Below are 20925 nucleotides of genomic sequence, written 5' to 3' on the forward strand. Positions count from 1 at the left end.
ATCTTGTGATGATACAAGTTGTGTGCAAGTTTGGTTAAAATCAAATTATAAATGAAGCTGCTATTGTGCAGACAAGGTCAAAATAGCCAATTTTGGCCCTTTCTGGGGCCATAACTCTGGAATCCGTATCGGAATCTGGCCAGTTCAAGAAAGGAACTAAGATCTTATGGTGATACAAGTTGTGTGCAAGTTTGGTAAAAATCAAATCATAAATAAAACTGCTATTGTGCAGACAAGGCCAAAATAGGTCATTTTGGCTCTTCAGGGGCCATAACTCTGGAATCTATAACGGGATCTGGCCAGTTCAAAAAAGGAACCAAGATCTTATGGTGATACAAGTTGTGTGCAAGTTTGGTTAAAATAAAATCATCAATGAAACCACTATCATGCAGACAAGAAATTGTTGACGCACAAAAATAGCAAATTCTGGCCCTTTAAGGGGCAATAACTCTAGAACCTATGATGGGATCTGGCCAGTTTTCAAAAGGAACTGAGATATCATGCCAATACAAGTTTTGTACAAGTTCGATCAAAATTGCTTGCAAAATGTGGTGTCTATCTTGTTCACAAGAAATTGTGGACGGACGACGGACAGACGACGGACGAAGGGCGATCACAAAAGCTCACCCTGTCACTATGTTACAGGTGAGCTTATAAGAGGGCCATGATGGCCCTATATTGCTCATCAGAGTTGATCTGGCCTAGTGACCAAGTTTTTGACCCACATGTCCCAGATTTGTTCTTGACCGAGAGGTCATCAAGACAAACATTCTGACCAATTCTCATCAGTTTCAAACTTAAACTGTGGACTCAAGAGTGTTAACAAGATTTTCCTTTGATCTGCTCTAGTGACCAAATTTTTGACCCTACATGACCCGGCCTAAACTTGACCTAGTGAACATCAGGACAAACATTCTGACCAAGTTTCATAAAGATTGGGTCACAAATGTGGCTTCTGGAGTGTTCACAACGTTTTCCTTTGATTTGCGTGGGTGACCTAATTCATACATGTCATACGTCCCGGAAATGACATACTCGTCCCGGTGTCCCGGACAGTGTTGAAATGTCCCGGAAATTTAACAAGAGGACCATGATGGTCCTGAATCGCTCACCTGTTCCCACATGACCTAGTTTTGAGTATGACGTCGTTTTTTCTATTATTTGACATAGTGACCTAGTTTTTGAGCTCATGTGACCCAGTTTTGAACTTGACCTAGATATCAACAAGATAAAAATTCTCACCAATTTTCATTAAGATTCATTGAAAAATATGGCCTCTAGAGAGGTCACAAGGTTTTTCTATTACTTGACCTATTGACCTAGTTTTCTAAGGTAAGTGACCCTGTTTTGAACTTGACCTAGATATCATCAAGGTGAACATTCTCACTAATTTTCATGAAGATCTCATGAAAAATATGGCCTCTAGAGAGGTCAGAAGGTTTTTCTATTTTTATACCTACTGGCCTAGTTTTTGACCGCATGTGACCCAGTTTGGAAAATGAACTAGATATCATCAAGATGAACATTCAGACCAATTTTCATGACGATCCATTGAAAAATATGGCCTCTAGAGAGGTCAAAAGATTTTTCTAATTTTAGACCTACTGACCTAGTTTTTGACCGCAGTTGACCCAGTTTCAAACTTGACCTAGATATCATCAAGATGAACATTCAAACCAACTTTCATACAGATCCCATGAAAAGTATGGCCTCTAGAGAGGTCACAAGGTTTTTTTATTATTTGACCTACTGACCTAGTTTTTGAAGGCATGTGACCCAGTTTCAAACTTGACCTAGATATCATCAAGGTGAACATTCTGACCAATTTTCATGAAGATCCTTTCAAGGGTATGGCCTCTAGAGAGGTCACAATGTTTTCCTATTTTAAGACCTAATGACCTAGTTTTTGAATGCAGTTGACCCAGTTTCAAACTTGACCTATATATCATCAAGATAAACATTCAGACCAACTTTCATACAGATCCCATGAAAACTATGGTCTCTAGAGAGGTCACAAGGTTTTTTCATTATTTGACCTACTGACTTAGTTTTTGAAGGCAAGTGACCCACTTTCAAATCTGACCTAGATATCATCAAGATGAACAATCTGACCAATTTTTATGAAGATCCATTCAAAAGTATGGCCTCTAGAGAGGTCACAAGATTTTTCTATTTTTAGACCTACTGACCTATTTTTTGACCGAACGTGACCCAGTTTCGAACTAGACCTAGATATCATAAAGATGAACACTCAGACCAACTTTCATACAGATCCCATGAAAAATATGGCCTTTAGAGAGGTCACAAGGTTTTTCTACTATTTGACCTACTGACCTAGTTTTTGAAGGCACGTGACCCAGTTTCGAACTTGACCTAGATATCATCAAGGTGAACATTCTGACCAATTTTCATGAAATTCTTTGAAAAATATGGCCTCTAGAGAGGTCACAAGGTTTTTCTATTTTTAGACCTACTGACCTAGTTTTTGACCGCACGTAACCCAGTTTGGAACTTTTCCTAGATATCATCAAGGTGAACATTCTGACCAATTTTCATAAAGACCCCATGAAAATGTGACCTCTAGAGTGGTCACAAGCAAAAGTTTACGCAGGGACAGACGCACGCACGCACGGACGACAGACGCTGCGCGATCACAAAAGCTCACCTTGTCACTTTGTGACAGGTGAGCTAAAAATACAGAAAACAAAAATAACCCTCCAAAAAAACTAATTTTTTTGGTCTATAAATTGTTGAATTTTACATTAATAAAACACAATAAACAGTCCTCCGTGTCACATTGTTTATTCCTAATTGTCCAATATCAGTTTCATGCCCTCGAGCGGGACACATGTTGATTAAGCCAGCTCCGATCAACACTCATATTGAACGCGCCCGCGATCTTTTGATGACCCAGATTAATTTACAGTCAGCTATTTTGATGACCCTGGTTATGAATTGACAGAATTATGCAATCAATAACAGTTTTATGATAATTTAATTTTAGGAACAATAGCCGAAAATCTCGATGTTTTTAGCACGTAGTCGGTGAAGCTACATGTAGCCTTTATGGAAGAAATGGCTGAAGACAATAATTATTTTAAAAGGCTGTAATCTTTTAAAATGTAGATTGATTGTCACACATATTCTAAATTAAAATTTTGACTGTTGAATGCCATTGCCGACCGATCCATGAAAATTGACCCAACCCGAAATATTTTATATCGATTTTATCTACAAGATTTATTTTATTCCTTTGAGGATTCCATTTTATTATTAATTAGATAAACGTTTTAGCTTTAAAATGATACCAAATAAGCTGGATTCTAAATCACGATGACCAGGTTAATTCTTTGTATGTAGTAAGTCTCCTAATTCTGTTCACCTCGGGAAAGCAACCAATTCACGTGCCGAACTATAGACGTGAATTACCCCATTTACCTCCCTTAGAAAGCTAGATGACATTTGCAGCAAATTATTCCTAAGCGTGTGAACAATGTTTATCTCCGGAAACTACATGTAACTTTATGATGTTTATGAATGAAACAGACGAAAACTAATGTCACGGTGTATGTCCCGGACAAAAGTTTAAAATCTCAGAAATTTTAACTCAGAATCCCGGAAATGTCCTGAAAAATTATGGCATGTATGCCTCATAAATATTTACCCAACATGACCTAGATTTCAAACTGACCTTGTGATCATCAAGACAAACATTCTGACCAAGTTTCATAAAGATCGGGTCACAAATGTTGTCTCTAGAGTGTTAACCTTTTCCTTTAATTTGATGAGGTGACCTAGTTTTTGACCCCACATGACCCAGATTCAAACCTGACCAAGAGGTAATCAAGACAAATATTCTGACCAATTCTCATCAGTTTCAAACTTGAACTGTGGACTCTCGCGTGTTAACAAGATTTTCCTTTGATCTGACCTTGTGACCTAATATTTTGACCCCACATGACCCAGTTTCGAACTTAACCTAGAGATAATCAAGACAAGCATTCTGACCAAGTTTCATAAAGACTGAATCACAAATGTGGCCTCTAGAGTGTTAACAAGATTTTCTTTTGATTTGACCGGGAGACCTAGTTTTTGACCCCACATGACCCAGATTCAAAGTTGTCCTAGAGGTCATCAAGACAAACATTCTGACCAATTCTTATCAATTTCAACCTTGAACTGTGGACACTAGAGTGTTAACAAGATTTTATTTTGATCTGGCCTAGAGACCTAATTTTTGACCCCACATGACTCAGTTTCCAACTTGACCTACAAATCATCAAGACTAACATTCTGACCAAGTTTCATAAAGATTGGCTCACAAATGTGGCCTCTAGAGTGTTAACAAACTTCTCCTTTGATTTGATCAGGTGACCTAGTTTTTGATCCCACATGACCCAGATTCGAACTTGACCTAGAGGTCATCAAGACAAATGTTCTGATCAATTCTCATCAGTTTCAAACTTAAAATGTGGATTCCAGAGTGTTAACAATATTTTCCTTTGATCTGGCCTAGTGACCTAATTTTTGACCAAACATGACCCAGTTTCAAAGTTGACCTAGCAGTCATCAAGACAAACATTTTGACCAAGTTTCATACAGATTGAGTGTTTAAACAAGGCAAATGTTGACGCACGACGCACACTGCGTGAGGACAGATGCCGGACAATGACCGGTCACAATAGCTCACCTTGAGCACTTTGTGCTCTGGTGAGCTAAAAAAAAAAAAAACGGACAAAAAATAAAAACAAGAGCTGTCACTATTGGTGACAAATGCCCCCGAAGTAGGCCCAAGAATGCCACAGTTGTATTCGCAAAAAATCACATATCATTTTGTGACCTTGACCATCTCAATATGGTTAACATTTGTGTCAAATTATTTTCAAATCCCTTGATATATGGCACAGTTATCGACTAGACAAGAAACATCTTTGACTTCTAAGTGTGACCTTGACCTTGGAGCTAGGGGTCTGGGTCTTGCACATGATACCTCATCTCATTAAAGGGAACATTAATGCCAAGTAATTCAAAATCCCTGCATGGATGGCAGAGTTATGGACCGGACACGAAACGGACCATGTTTACATTTGACCTCTAAGTGTGACCTTGACCTTGGAGCTAGGGTTCTGGGTCTTGCGCATGACACTTCGTCATATTATGGTGAACATTTATGCCAAGTTATTTTAAAATCCCTTTATGGATGGAAGAGTTACAGCCCAGACAAGAATTAACCGGACGCACGCACGGATGGATGGATGGACAGTGCCATTTTAATATGTCCACCTTTGGGGACATAAAAACTTAAAAAATAAAATTGTAAGGCCACACAAAAATCCTTACCAGGTAGAGATTGGTCCAAATACACCTCAAAATCGGATGTAACATGCATGTTGTACTACAGACAAGAGGGCCATGATGGCCCTATATCGCTCACCTAAATTGTTAAATTGCTTGCCTGAACAAATTTCTTTGTTAAAGTTTCAAAAACAAGAAAGTAGGTCAGTAGGTCATATTCATGGTCACTGAAAGTCAGTTTTAAAATAAGTGTGCAAAACTGTACTTGTCATCCAAATTTCAAAGCTGTATCTGTTTCTGTTTCAAGAAAGTAGGTCAGTAGGTCAAGGTCACAGTCGGGTGACCGTTATCACTTGAGGTCATCAGGTAGATATGATTAAACAGTCTAGGAAATATGATCTGATAATTTTTAAGTATATTTTCTATATAACTCATATTTCAAATGACCCCTGGGGTGGGGCCTCTTTTCACCTCAGGGGCATAATTCGAACAATCTTGTTAGAGAACAACTAGGCAATGACACATACAAAATATCAAAGGCATACGCCTTGAACTTTCAGACAAAAAGATTTTTAAAGCTTTTTCCTAAATAAGTCTATGTAAAACTTGGGAACCCAGGGCAGGGCTTCTTTCACCCCAGGGCATAATTTGAATAATTCTGGTATTAGACCACTAGGCAATGCAAGATACCAAATATCAAAAGCATGGGCCTTGTAGTTTCAGGCAAGAAGATTTTTTAAGCTTTTTCCTCTATTATTCTAAGTAAAACTAAGGAACCCTGTGGCAGGGCCTCTTTTCACCCCAGGGGAATAATTTGAACAATCTTGGTAGAGGACCACAAGGCAATGCAACATACCAGATATCAAAAACCTATGTATTGTGGTTTCAGACGAAGATTTTTAAAGTTTTTTCCTATACAAGTCTATATAAACCATATGACCTCCCTGGGCAGGGCCATATTTCATCCTAGGGGAATCATTTGAACAATCTTGGTAGAGGCCTACAATATGATGCTACACACAAGATATCAAAGCCCTAGGCCCTTTTGTTTTTGACAGGAAGATTTTCAAATTTTACTAAATATCAAAGCCCTAGTCCTTATGGTTTTGGACAAGAAGATTTTCGAAGTTTTTCCCTATATAAGTCTATATAAACCATGTGACCCCTGGGGTGGGACCATATTTGACCCTAGGGGAATAATTTTAACAACCTTGGTAGAGACCCACTGATGCTACATACCAAATATCAAAGCCCTAGGCTTTGTGGTTTTGGACAAGAAGATTTTTAAAGTTCTTCCTTTCAGTTGCCATGGCAACTAGAGTTCTGTACAGAATTCAATTCTTTGAACAATTTTTAAAGAAGACCATCCAAGGATCATCCCTGTGAAGTTTCATCAAAATTGGCTTGGTGGTTTAGGAGGAGATGTTGTTTAAAAGAAAGTGTGGATGGACGCCGGATGGCTGACAGACAGTGAGATCTCAATAGCTCACTCTGAGCTTTTGGCTCAGGTGAGCTAAAAAGTGGTCTCGATTTTTCCCAACGACTTGTAATAAAAAAGTTACCATATAAGCTACTTACACTAACAACAAAGGGAAGTAATTCTAAAGAAGGGATCTGCGCATGACACTTTGTCTCATGATGGTGTAAAACTGTGCCAAGTTACATCAAAATTCCTCTATGCATGAAGAAGAAAAGCTTAGGACAAAGTCATTTTTGTATCTGACCTTTGGCCTCTAAGTGCGACCTTGATCTTAGTCCTAGGGACCTGGTTCTTGCGCATGACACTCCGTCTTGTGGTGGTGAACATTTGTGTCAAGTAATATCAAAACCCCTCCATGCATGAAGAAGAAATGCTCTGGACAAAGTTTTCATTCTTGTATCCTTTGATCTCTAAGTGTGACCTTGACCTTAGACCTAGGGACCTGGTTCTTACGCACGACACTCCGTCTCATTATGGTGAACAATTTTGCCAAGTTACATCAAAATTCCTCCATGCATGAAGAAGATATGCTCTGGACAAAGTCATTCTTGAATTTGAAATTTGATCTCAGTCTGACATTGACCTTTGACCTAGGGACTTGGTTCTTGCCAGGACATTCCGTCTTATGATGGTGAACAATTGTGCCAAATTTTATCAAAATCCCTCCATGCATGAAGAAGATATGCTCCAGACAAAGTCTGTGGACACTGACCACCCGCCCGTGCGCCAGGGGCATTCCCATAATACATCCCGTTTTTCAAATGGGCGTGTAAAAAGAGTTATGTTCTTGGCCTCCTTTCTAATCTTAATTTATGACAAAAAAATGTATGAGGTCTCAAAGCTATAGAAAGTATTCAAGAAAAGTGAACTTTAAAACAAGAAGACCAAGATGGCCCTAGGTCGCTCACCTGACAGTGTAAACATGTTTTACATAGTGATTTCATGGAGACAAATATTTTGACCAGTTTTCATTAAGACTGGACCAAACAAGGAATGCTTGATGCCTCCCACCCCCACGTGGCATCCTTGTCGGTACAAAGCAACCTAAGTCCAAAACGAGGGTAATGTCAAGGTCAAACTGAGGTTAGGTGATGTTTGAAGATGAGGAATGGCCACAGGTTACATTTGTATTAGTATCAATTCATTCTTGTAAGCGGTATTGATGCTAGACGAAATGGTCCCATTTAGTTAAACAAGAGACGGCCCATATAAAGCAACCTAAGGGTGTTAAAGGTCCATTACTAAGGGAAAGTGAGTTGGCAATTTTTTTCATAGCCAGTGCATAGACTTCTGCAAGACACTAAATAATGAAGATTGGCAGGTCAAAATTTACAGAAGGTCTTTGGAACTCAAAAAAATGTATGTGTATTATGTTGAAATTTCAATGAATCGACAGAATGACCCCCCAGGTCTTTTTAACTTTCTTCATACTTCACAGAAAAATAATTGTACATATACTGCGATTTATTTCGAATTTCTACATACCAACTTTCATTTTCCAATAAAATGAAATAGTTTCTGTGCTTTTTAAAAGAAACTAAAATGTTCACTTTCCTTAGTATTGGACCTTTTAAATTTGTGAAATGTGAATCAACGCAAATATAGTAAATTGGTGACGCAGTCTGCATATAATTATGAAACTGAAAGTACATTTTCAGAAAATCGCTCTTTGTAAACAAAATTGGCCCGATTTAGATTTTCAAAAAATTGCATCCACTGTGATGCACAGAATTTATTTTTACGGGTCATTTCTCAGAAAAGTGCAGGATTTGTGCGTCAGGGAAATTCCTGTTATAAAAGCTGTACAAAAATAGGTTAAAAAGAAGGATAAAGGAATGTAATTCAGAAATCTAATCTATTTTTAGATGAAACAAGCAAATTCAATGAATTGGTATCCCCCGCCGAAAGGGCTTGTGGTGAGGAATGGCAAAAAAGTATATCCTGCAAAAAGTTAAGGATGTTACTAAGAAGCAAATAATTTCATTAGTCAAAATCATTTTAACAGAACTTTACATGTTGATTATAAATATTGATAGAAAATTAACAAGAGCACCGCCTTGCGGGTGCTGACGCTCATCTGATTTTTTTTTGTATAATAGAAATATTGTCCTACCCATGATTTATTAAGTCTAAAAAGGGCCATCATTCTTGCAAAAAGCAGGATAGAGTTATGTTTCTTGATGTACAGTGTCCATTTATGATTGTGAAAAACTGTTGCAAGTTTTAAAGCAATAGCTTTGATAGTTTATGAGAAAAGTTGCCTTAAACATAATACTCAACCAAGAAAATGATTTTCTAAGTCCAAAAGGGGCAAAAATTATTGCAAAAAGCAGGATGGAGTTATGTTGCTTGCTGTACAGGGTCAGCTTATGATGGTGAACAAGTGTTGCAAGTTTCAAAGCAATAGCTTTGATAGTTTAAGAGAAAAAGTTGACCTAAACATAAAACTTAACCAAGAAATCTGATATTTTCTAAGTCCAAAAGGGGCCATAAATCTTGCAAAAAGCAGGATGGAGTTATGTTTCTTGCTGTACAGGGTCAGCTTATGATGGTGAACAAGTGTTGCAAGTTTTAAAGCAATAGCTTTGATAGTTTAGGATAAAAGCTGACCTAAACATAAAACTTAACCAAGAAAACTGATTTTCTAAGTCCAAAAGGGGCAATAATTCTTGCAAAAAGCAGGATGGAGTTATGTTTCTTGATGTACAGGGTCTGCTTATGATGGTGAACAAGTATTCCAAGTTTCAAAGCAATAGCTTTCATAGTTTAGGAGAAAAGTTGACCTAAACATAAAACTTAACCAAGAAATCTGATATTTTCTAAGTACAAAAGGGGCCATAAATCTTGCAAAAAGCAAGATGGAGTTATGTTTCTTGCTATACAGGGTCAGCTTATGATGGTGAACAAGTCTTCCAAGTTTCAAAGCAATAGCTTTGATAGTTTAGGAGAAAAGCTGACCTAAACATAAAACTTAACCAGGCAACGCCGACGCAGATGCCGACGCCGACAACCGCTCAAGTGATGACAATAACTCATCATTTTTTTTCAAAAAATCAGATGAGCTAAAAATGAAAAAAACAATAAATAAAACAATGGGCTTGTGGGGGTGCGGGGCGGATGCATGATCAGGATGATCATGGGCATGACTGAGTGGAGAGTGAGGTGGGGCAACGGTACAACTTTGCATGTTGATAAAATATTCATGGAAGATTTGAAAAAAAATAATAAAAAGGAATGATTTTTTTGGGGGGGTGGGACCAAGGCAAGGTGGTGACCAATTACCAACTTCACATGTTTATAATAACTTTTCATGAAAATTTAATGAAATTCTACCAATTGGTTGGTTTCTTATTACAAATCTGTGGATTTTTTAACAATTAAAGGGCAATAACTCTAAGGGAAACTGAATCCAAAAAAAAATAAAACAAGAGCTGTCTCCATAGGATGACACATGCCCCCGATGGCACTTTGAATGAATAGTTATGGCCGATGTTAGAGTTTAGGACCTTTGACCTACGGAGCCGGGACTTGCGCGTGACACGTCATCTTACTGTGTCACACATTCATGCGTAGTTATTTTAAAATCCATGCATGAATGACAAAGATATGGACCGGACACGCCCATCAATGCACTATCCTTTAATGTCTAAGTGTGACCTTGACCTTTGAGCTACGGACCTGGGTCTTGCGCGCGACACGTCGTCTTACTGTGGTACACATTCATGCCAAGTTATTTGAAAATCCATCCATCGATGACAACGATATGGACTGGACACGCCCATCAATGCACTATCCTTTAATGTCTAAGTGTGACCTTGACCTTTGAGCTACGGACCTGGGTCCTGCGTGTGACATGTCGTCTTACTGTGGTACATATTCATGCCAAGTTATCTGAAAATCCATACATCGATGACAAAGATATGGACCGGACACGCCCATCAATGCACTATCCTTTAATGTCTAAGTGTGACCTTCACCTTTGAGCTACGGACCTGGGTCTTGCACGCGACACGTCGTCTTACTGTGGTACACATTCATGCCAAGTTATTTGAAAATCCATCCATCGATGACAAAGATATGGACCGGACACGAAAATTGCGGACAGACTGACAGACCGACAGACGGTTCAAAAACTATATGCCTCCCTTCGGGGGCATAAAAATTGACAGGCATCAGCACAGTATGCTGGTTCATATTTATTTCAAGTGTTAAGAAATTCTATCTGATAGTTACTGAGAAATGGCTGCGGACGGACATTTTAGGGCATTTTTCAGTAAATAAAGGGCAATAACTCTAAGGAAAATTGACCAATAAAAAAAAAAACTTGACGGGCATCAACGCAGTATGTTGGTTCATGTTTATTTCAAGTTTCATGAAATTCTTCCTGCTAGTTACTTAGAAATGGCTGCAGACGTACACACACGGACGTACACAAAATGATGCACTTGTGTGACTTGTCATTACAGATTTTTTATACTTACGTGACTTGAAAAAAAAGTGTATGTAGCTCAAGGGTATGTCACGGTGACCTTCACACAAGAATGGACACAACTGCCACACAAGTAAAAACTAGATAGTCACACTAAGAGTGGACATCCATTGCTTGTGTGATGATTGACTTATATGACTTATGTGACTAGAAACTTTGAAACTCTTGGATATGTGTGACCATCACACAAGAATGGACACAACTGTCACACAAGTAACAACTAGACAGTCACACTAGGAATGGACATCCAACACTAAGGTGATGGTCGACTTCTGTGACTTATTAAAAGAAATTTTACAACAAGAGCACCGCCGTGCGGGTGCTGACATTCATCAGATTTTTTTTGTATAATAGAAATATTGTCCTACCCTTGATTTTCTAAGTCTAAAAAGGGCCATCATTCTTGCAGAAAGCAGGATAGAGTTATGTTTCTTGATGTACAGCGTCGGCTTATGATGGTGAAAAACTGTTGTAAGTTCTAAAGCTATAGGAGAGATTGCCCTGACGTCACGCATCAACACCTGTTTATCTGGCGGAGGGCAAAACAAAATGTTTTTACATTGTTTGTGTATGGATCAGAATTTTCAATTTTAAATAACTTTTTCGTTCATATATGGATTTTTAAAATTTAAATAGTTTTGACATGCTTACAATTTTCATATTTTCTTATTCAAATATTTTTTGAAAATGAATAACTGTTTTAAATGACATTTGATTTTAATAGCGGCGTAGCGATGCTCCAGACTTTTAGAAAAAACACTGTAAGTTAAGCGTTCATAATTAATCCATTTTATATCAAAATAATATTTAAAAGTTATCAATAAATTGCTTGTTTTATATTCTTTCCATTGATCAAAAAATTATTGATATCATTTGTGTTTTAAGAATGTTTAAGCCATTAGAAAAACATCACTGTTAACAGAAAAACAATGACGCTCGGCGTCTGACCACCCGATCTTTGTCTTATCAGTTCTAAAAATAGAATATACAACGGATTTGTATACAAACACGATCTCTCCTATAGCTTTGATAGTTTATGAGAATCAAAGCCTTGAGATGTCTGGTGGTTGCGGATTTTGCTAGAATTATTGTCATTTAAAATGCAAATCTATAAATATATATGTATAAGAAACAAATACTGATGTGCCTCATATCTAAGATAAACTCTGCCTGACCTTACATGAACAGCGGGAAGTCAGTGATGTAACCATGGGCTGGAATACCTAATCATTGGCATATCTTATATAATCTAAATGGCCAGTGTGAATGGATAGAGGAAGAATAAGAGCTACTTGTTCATTGATAATTCATCCGCACTCTTCTTGAATGGGACTACTTTGTGTAGCACATGAACATCCTTCCTTTGGATGTGATTTGGAATCAAATAAAGATACTACATGATTGTCAGAAATACAACTAACTTTGGTAGCGGGATAAACCCGCAACCAAAAACTGACTTGAACATAATACTCAACCAAGAAAACTGATTTTCTAAGTCCAAAAGGGGCAATAATTATTGAAAATGCAGGATGGAATTATGTTTCTTGATGTACCTGGTCAGCTTATGATGGTGAACAAGTGTTGCAAGTTCCAAAGCAATAGCTTTGATAGTTTAGAAGAAAAAGGTTGACCTAAACATAAAACTTAACCAAGAAATCTGATATTTTCTAAGTCCAAAAGGGGCCATAAATCTTGCAAAAAGCAGGATGGAGTTATGTTATTTGCTGTACATGGTCAGCTTATGATGGTGAACAAGTGTTGCAAGTTTTAAAGCAATATAGCTTTGATAGTTTAGGAGAAAAGCTGACCTAAACATAAAACTTAACCACGAAAACTGATTTTCTAAGTCCAAAAAGGGCAATAATTCTTGCAAAAAGCATGATGGAGTTAGTTTTCTTGATGTACAGGGTCAGCTTATGATGGTGAACAAGTGTTGCAAGTTTCAAAGCAATAGCTTTGATAGTTTAGGAGAAAAGTTGACCTAAACATAAAACTTAGGCTAAATAAAATAATATGTGTGGTTCCGGTTTCCCGACCGACCCTATTTTTTCCCACCAACCCTAACTTTTTTTATTGCTATCAAAAAAAAAAAGGTTCGGTTGACCCAAGGTTCCAAGTTTTGACCTGCGAAGAATTGAGAAAACTCGTATTTGACCCGCACAGAAAATGTCCCGTGCGTCGGCTTGACCACCGAAATTTTCTTTGAAGCGTCACGAGTTCGAAAGTTCTGCCTCTTGTCAATCAAAATCCCTGTGAATTTCAATATTGTTCACCACCACAAGCGAAAGTATGGCAGTAGGCGGAGCGTCGTATATTAATTAGCTACTGACAGATGTCAATCACGCCATGCGGCGGCTGACACGTAGTCATCTCGCGTTTGTATTTAGTACAATAATGCCTGTCATTTTCAAATGTGTTAATTGATCAATGTGTAAATGTTTGTTGATAAACAATGCAAAGAGCAGCCAATTATCGTGTTTGTACCACTTGTTAATTAGCTGTATAGCCTACTGTTATTAGTGACAATTTACAATCAAGTTTTTACAACTTAAAGTAAACAGATTACAAGTCTAAAAAACTCGGCAATTTGGATTTCGCATTAATTAGGAGAAGTGGCCAACTTTACAGTGACTATATAGGATGATCTTTGGAGTCATTGAAAAAAAATGTCTCGGCCCGAGTTGTCGCTAGAAACTTTCGCCAACTGATCCAAAATAACGTCAGATTTTGGGGCGACCGACAGCGCAATCCCTGCCTACAACTTGTGTTATATTGTTTTACGGTTTGCTGACTTTTTACTGAACAACGAATTGCATAATTAAAATCGATATTTTGTGTAGTTGATACGATCGTATGAGCCGATCTGACGTTACGGTCTATAACAAATCACTTTGGCCCAATAAAAATGCTTTAAATAAGCAGAAAACATAAGTATTGAATAGAAATAAAATTGAAAACAAGTATTTTATCAAGAATTTGATGCTTTCCTTCGCTTTTCCGTATTTGTCACCGTTTTCGCGTTCGTGATTTTCGGATATTTCTGTCCTTTTTTACGAGATTTTCTAGTGCAATCTGAATAAACAGTCAATAAAAAGTCTGCATTGAAGAAAAATATGACAACTGTTGCAAAAGTAGCTCTTATATTGATGCATTTTTCGAAAATAAAAACATGCAAAGGCACCAAACCCCACCCACTTTTAGACAATGTGCAAAATATGATAACTTAAAATATATCCTCCAACTGAAAGCTATTAAATATTTAAACATAGAAATAAAGTCAACCTTCAAGAAAATATTAGGTTATAAAACTTTACCATGATAATAAAATATATGAAAAATTTACCTTTTTCAAGTTAACTACATAATGTACAGATTGTATTAGATGAGGACCTGTGTCTGAAATTTTTTATCTGAGTGCCATTTTCCTGGCCTGTGTTTGGGTCTTAGTAATATTCAGAATGCATAAATAAACTAAATATATAATATATCTGCATCTTTGACTCATGTTATTGGTACTTTTCTAACTTGTATACCCAGGTCCTGTGATGGTTAATACGTTTCACATGTCAAACATTCACTTTGCAAGCTATGTTACTGCGAACATAAAATTAAAAGAACGAAATAAATATACAGATCAGGAGAAGAAAGCAATATAGTAGCAAGGAAATTTCATGAAAAGAAGGTTAACATGCTGCAGGGAGTGCTTAGTAACCAAAGGGTACATAAAAAGCACCGGTATGTACTGATACACCATTGTTTCAATACAAAAAAAAAAAAAAAAAAAAAAAAAAATCCCTACCTACCTACCCTATTTTTTTGGCCATGCAGTAGGAACCACACATTTTTTTTTGGCCTTAACCAAGAAATTTGATATTTTCTAAGTTCAAAAGGGGCCATAAATCTTGCAAAAAGCAGGACGGAGTTAATGTTACTTGCTGTACAGGGTCAGCTTATGATGGTGAACAAGTGTTCCAAGTTTCAAAGCAATAGTTTTGATAGTTTAGGAGAAAAGCTGACCTAAACATAAAACTTAAGCAGGCAACGCCGATGCCGACACCGATCAAGTGATGACAATAACTCATTTTTTTTCAAAAAATCAGATGAGCTAAAAAATGATGCACTTGTATGATTGGACACCTATGTGACTTGTCAATACAGATTTTTTATACTAACGTGACTTTAAAATGTATGTGGCAAAAGGGTATTTTTGACCTTCACACAAGAATGGACACAACTGCCACACAAGTAAAAACTAGACAGTCAAACTAGGAATGGACATCCAACACTAGTGTGATGGTCGACGTCTGTGATTTATTAACCCTTCTCATGCTACACACGTATACTGACACGATTCACTTCCATGTTTACTGCAGCTGCTTGCATATATTTACGTTTTTCATACTGACCAATTAATGGACACAACTGCCACACAAGTAAAAACTAGTCAGTAACACTAGGAATGGACATCCAGCGCTTGTGTGATGGTTGACTTCTGTGACATATTAAAACAATTTTTTTTAATACTTGTGTGATTAGAAATTTTGCAACTCTTGGGTATGTGTGACCATCACACAAGAATGGACACAACTGTCAAACAAGGAACAACTAGACAGTCACACTAAGAATGGACATCCAACACTTGTGTGATGGCTGACTTCTGTGACTTTTTTATTTTCCATATACACGCCTAGTATGTAAAATCAATGACCAACCCCTATGTAATCAACTGACCCCCAGGGTGGAGTTGATTTTGACCTGGGTCCATCATTTAAGAGGTCCACTAGACACTGCTTCAAGCTCTAGCTCATGTACTTTCACGGAAGGTTATATATTATATACAAGTGTCTGTTAAATCAATTGACCATCAGGGTGGAGTAAACTTCGACTGTTTTCCTATTTAAGTGACCTCCAGGACATGGTCAATTTGACCTACTTTGTCATCATGCATTGAACACTCTTTTTAGAGCTCCACTAGACACTACATGTCACATATTTTAGCTCTAGGCCTTCTGGTTTATTACATGTAAAGATTTGAAGATTTTCTTATGTACAATCAAGTGACCCTATAAAATTAATAGAGGTTCACCAGGCAATGCTATATGTCAAATATCTTAGCTCTTGACTTACTGGTTTATTTTAAGAAAATGTTGAAAGATTTTCCTACGTACAATCAAGTGACCCCCTGGGCTGTGTCAATTTGACCAAGAGGGTCATGATTTGAACAAACTTGGCAGTGCAACTTTTTCAAATATCTTAGCTCTAGGCCTTCTAGATTATTTTCAGAAATGTTCCTATGTACAATCAAGTGACACCCGAGTTATGCAGGGTTACCTCTCTAGGTCGCCAAATGCCTAAAACAAAAAACAAAACAAAAACTGGCAACAAAATTTTCTGATTGGTGACTAAAATATTTCAGACTGACACATCTTTTGAACATTTTGATAATTTCGTGCAAAACTGGTGCAAACTGCTGATCAGCAAGAACGATCCCTGAGTTATGACAATAGAATTATAGCTGAACTTTTTTTCTTTGAAAAAAAAAAAAGACAAAATAATAACTAGTGTTACCTCATTGTTCAAATATATAGGCATAAAGTTCTTTTTGTAAAAGATGTACTTTCCTCCCCATAAGATACAGTCCAATAAAGTCAAACTTAGCATGCAAAGAATCAAAACTAATAAAATTATCACTAAAATCTGAAAGACTTGATTATCCATCTTTTTTCAAGATGGCTGCCACAAGCATTTTTATAAACTTGCTTCTTTGACTCAATATATTGAGTTATTGTACTTGTGTGACTGAAAAAATTAAAAGTATTCCAAATATGCGTGATATGTCATAGCCCGCCATTTTATGGAAATGTCCAACCATTTTAGTGTCCAAATGAAAAATGATGGACACGATCTGTCCATATGACTTCTGCTTCGAACCAAAATAAATTAAAAAATTCTAAAAAAAGGAAGATTTTAGCAGTTTGGACATGTTTTTTTGTGTGACTGTGACACAAATCAAAAATCGTCACATAAGTATATAAAACCTGTAAAAATAGTACCATAAGTATGCCGTTTCGCACACGGACGGACGGACAACGCCATTTCAATAACCCCCTCCTGATTTCATCGGCGGGGGATAATAGAAGTTTATCATATAGCTTACTCCTACACAGTGATCTCCCTTGCCATTTGAATCACTGCGATAGAAATCGGGACGGGTAGAAAGAATCGCATGTAGATCTATATACAACTGCAAAAAATGATTCAAATCATATGCTGTTTTATTACTAACGAGTGCATCATGTATTAAGGCTAAATTAGAAAACTCTTTATAAAAAAGTTTTGTACTATTTTTTTCAAGGCATATTTTCATGTGCTTCAGTCACCTCTGGGGTTTTTCTGAAATGTTTTAAAGGAATACACCTTCCCTTTTCAACTTAGCTAGCTCAGTGGATCAACAGACCTAAAACATAATTTAATGCGAAATGATGCATTCTTTAACCTTATTGTATTTACATAAGTATGAAAATATCAACGGACTGTAGAACAATGTTCAGAAAACAGTTTATATCAATAAGAATATCTGTCGATTAGCCTGAAAAAAAAAAAAACGGGCAAAAACCTTACGACGGATTAATCTGTCTTTCAGTGAAAACTGTTAAGTCTGATATTTTTGCAAGCTCTGGAATACGGTAACTATAGGCCCTACCGCTTCGCGGTTTCAACCTAAAAACTATATAACAAGAGATCCTAGAAGGATCTTGCCACCCACCATCAAATGATCTTTTTGATGGACAATTTAAGTCCATATGAACTTGTTTCGACAGAAAATGAACTGAAAGCAATACAAGATCCTAGGTTAAGTAGCTTACCAGTCATTGAACAGAAGCTGATTTTAAAGTTCAGGTCATTGTGATGTTGGTCTTTGATTTGGTGACCCAAATACCAATAATTGTCATCTACTTATTAAAAAAAACCAACAGACCAATGCACTTTCAAGTTCCTAGGTGAAATAGTTCACCAGTTGTTGAGGAGAAACCAATTTCAGTTTTCAGGTCACTGTTACCTTTCTTGACGTAAATACTGAGATGGATCATCTATATTTCATTGCCAACATACCTATAGATGACATAGTTCAGCAGTTAGAGCAGAAACAAATTTAAAATTTCAGGTCAATGTGACCTTTGACCAGGACTGGTAACCTTAACAGAGGTATACACAACATGACCAACATATGAACTTTCAAGATCTTATCTGAAATGGTTCATCAGTAACTGATAAAAAATTAATTTCAAATTTAAGGTCACTGTGACCGTGACCTTTAACATAATGACCTTTGACCTGGTGATCGAATTTCCAGTTTGTACCAACTAAGGCACTAGGGGATAATTGTTGACAAGTTTTATTGAAATCCACCAAACAGTTTCAGTAGAGATGTAATAACAAAATTTATAGAAAATTTATCAATGACCTTGACCTTTGACCTAAATGTGAACATTCTGACCGATTTTCATGAAGATCCATTGAAAGATATGGCCTCTAGAGAGGTTAAAAGGTTTTTTCTATTTCTAGACCTTCTGACCTAGTTTCAAATTTGACCTAGATATCATCAAGGTGAACATTCTGACCAATTTTCATCAAGATCCATTGAAAGATATGGCCTCTAGAGAGGTCACAAGGTTTTTCTATTTTTAGACTTACTGGCCTAGTTTTGGACCGATGTTGACCCAGTTTCAAAATTGACCTAGATATCATCAAGGTGATAATTCTGACCAATTTTCATGAAGATCCATTGAAAAATATGGGGAGGTCACAAGGTTTTTCTATTTTTAGACCTACTGACCTAGTTTTGGACCACAAATGACCCAGTTTAGAACTTGACCTAGATATCATCAAGATGAATAATCAGACTAACTTTCATACAGATCCCATGAAAAATATCGCCTCTAGAGAGGTCACAAGGTTTTTCTATTATTTGAACTACTGACCTAAACAGGCACATTACCAAGTTTCCAATTTGAACTAGATATCATCAAGGTAAACATTCTGACAAACTTTCATGAAGATCCATTGAAAAATATGGCCTCTAGAGAGGTCACAAGGTTTCTCTACTATTTGACCTAATGACTTAGTTTTTGAAGGCATGTAACCCAGTTTTAAACTTGATCTAGATATTATCAAGTTGAATATTCTCACCAATTGTCATGAAGATCTCTAGAAAAATATGGACTCTTGAGAGGTCACAAAGTTTTTCTATTTTTAAACCTTCTGACCTAGTTTTTAAGTGCACGTGACCCAGTTTCAAACTTGACCTAGATATTATCATGGTGAACATTCTGACCAATTTTCATGAAGATCCACTGAAAAATATGGCCTCTAGAATTGTCACAAGTTTTTTTCTATTTTTAGACCTACTGACCTAGTTTTTTACCGCAGTTGACCCAGTTTCAAACTTGATCTAGATATCATCAAGATGAACATTCAGACCATTTTTCATACAGATCCCATGAAAAATATGGCCTCTAGAGAGGTCACAAGGTTTTTCTCTTTTTACACTTACTGACCTAGTTTTGGACCGCAGCTGACCCAGTTTCAAAATTGACCAAGATATCATCAAGGTCACCATTCTGACTAATTTTCATGAAGATCCATTGAAAAATATGGCCTCTTGGGAGGTCACAAGGTTTTTCTATTTTTAGACTTACTGACCTAGTTTTGGACTGATGTTGACCGTATTTCGAACTTGACCTAGATATCATCAAGGTGATAATTCTGACGAATTTTCATGAAGATCTATTGAAAAATATGGTGAGGTTACAAGGTTTTTCTATTTTTAGACCTACTGACCTAGTTTTGGACAACACACATGACCTAGTTTCAAACTTGACCTAGATATCATCAAGATGAATATTCCGACCAACTTTCGTACAGATACCATGAAAAATATCGCCTCTAGAGAGGTCACAAAGTTTTTATATTATTTGACCTACTGACCTAGTTTTTGATGGCACATGATCCAATTTTGAACTAGAAATTACCAAGGCAAAACATTCTGACCAATTTTCATGAAGATCCATTGAAAAATATGACATGTAGAGAGGTCACAATGTTTTTCTGTTTTTAGACCTACTGACCTAATTTTAAACTGCACGTGACCCAGTTTCAAACTTGACCTAGATATCATCAAGATGAACATTTTGACCAACTTTCATAAAGATCCCATGAAAACTGTGACAAGCAAAAGTTTACAGATGCACGGACGAACGCACACCGCGCGATCTCAAAAGGTCACCTAGGTTTTGACCTCACATGACCCAGATTCGGTCTTGATCTAAAGATCACCAAGAGTAACATTCTGATCAAGTTTCATTAAGATATGGTCATAAATGTGGCCTCTACAGTGTTTACCAGCTTTTCTTTTGAGTTGACCTGGTGACCTAGTTTTTTATCCTACATGACCCAAATTCAAACTGGACCTTGAGATAATCTAAATTAACATTCTAAGCAAGCTTCATGAAGAGTAGTATAGTAATTGTCAGTTCTGGCCCGATTTTAAAATTCAATTAAAAAATATAATTTATAAAAATCAACAATTTTTATAAATTATTTAATTAAAACGTATATTTTTTTAAAACAACTTTTTATTTTAAAATCAACAATTTTTATA

Source organism: Mercenaria mercenaria, chromosome 8, assembly GCF_021730395.1.
Source record: "Mercenaria mercenaria strain notata chromosome 8, MADL_Memer_1, whole genome shotgun sequence".
NCBI lineage: Eukaryota > Metazoa > Mollusca > Bivalvia > Venerida > Veneridae > Mercenaria > Mercenaria mercenaria.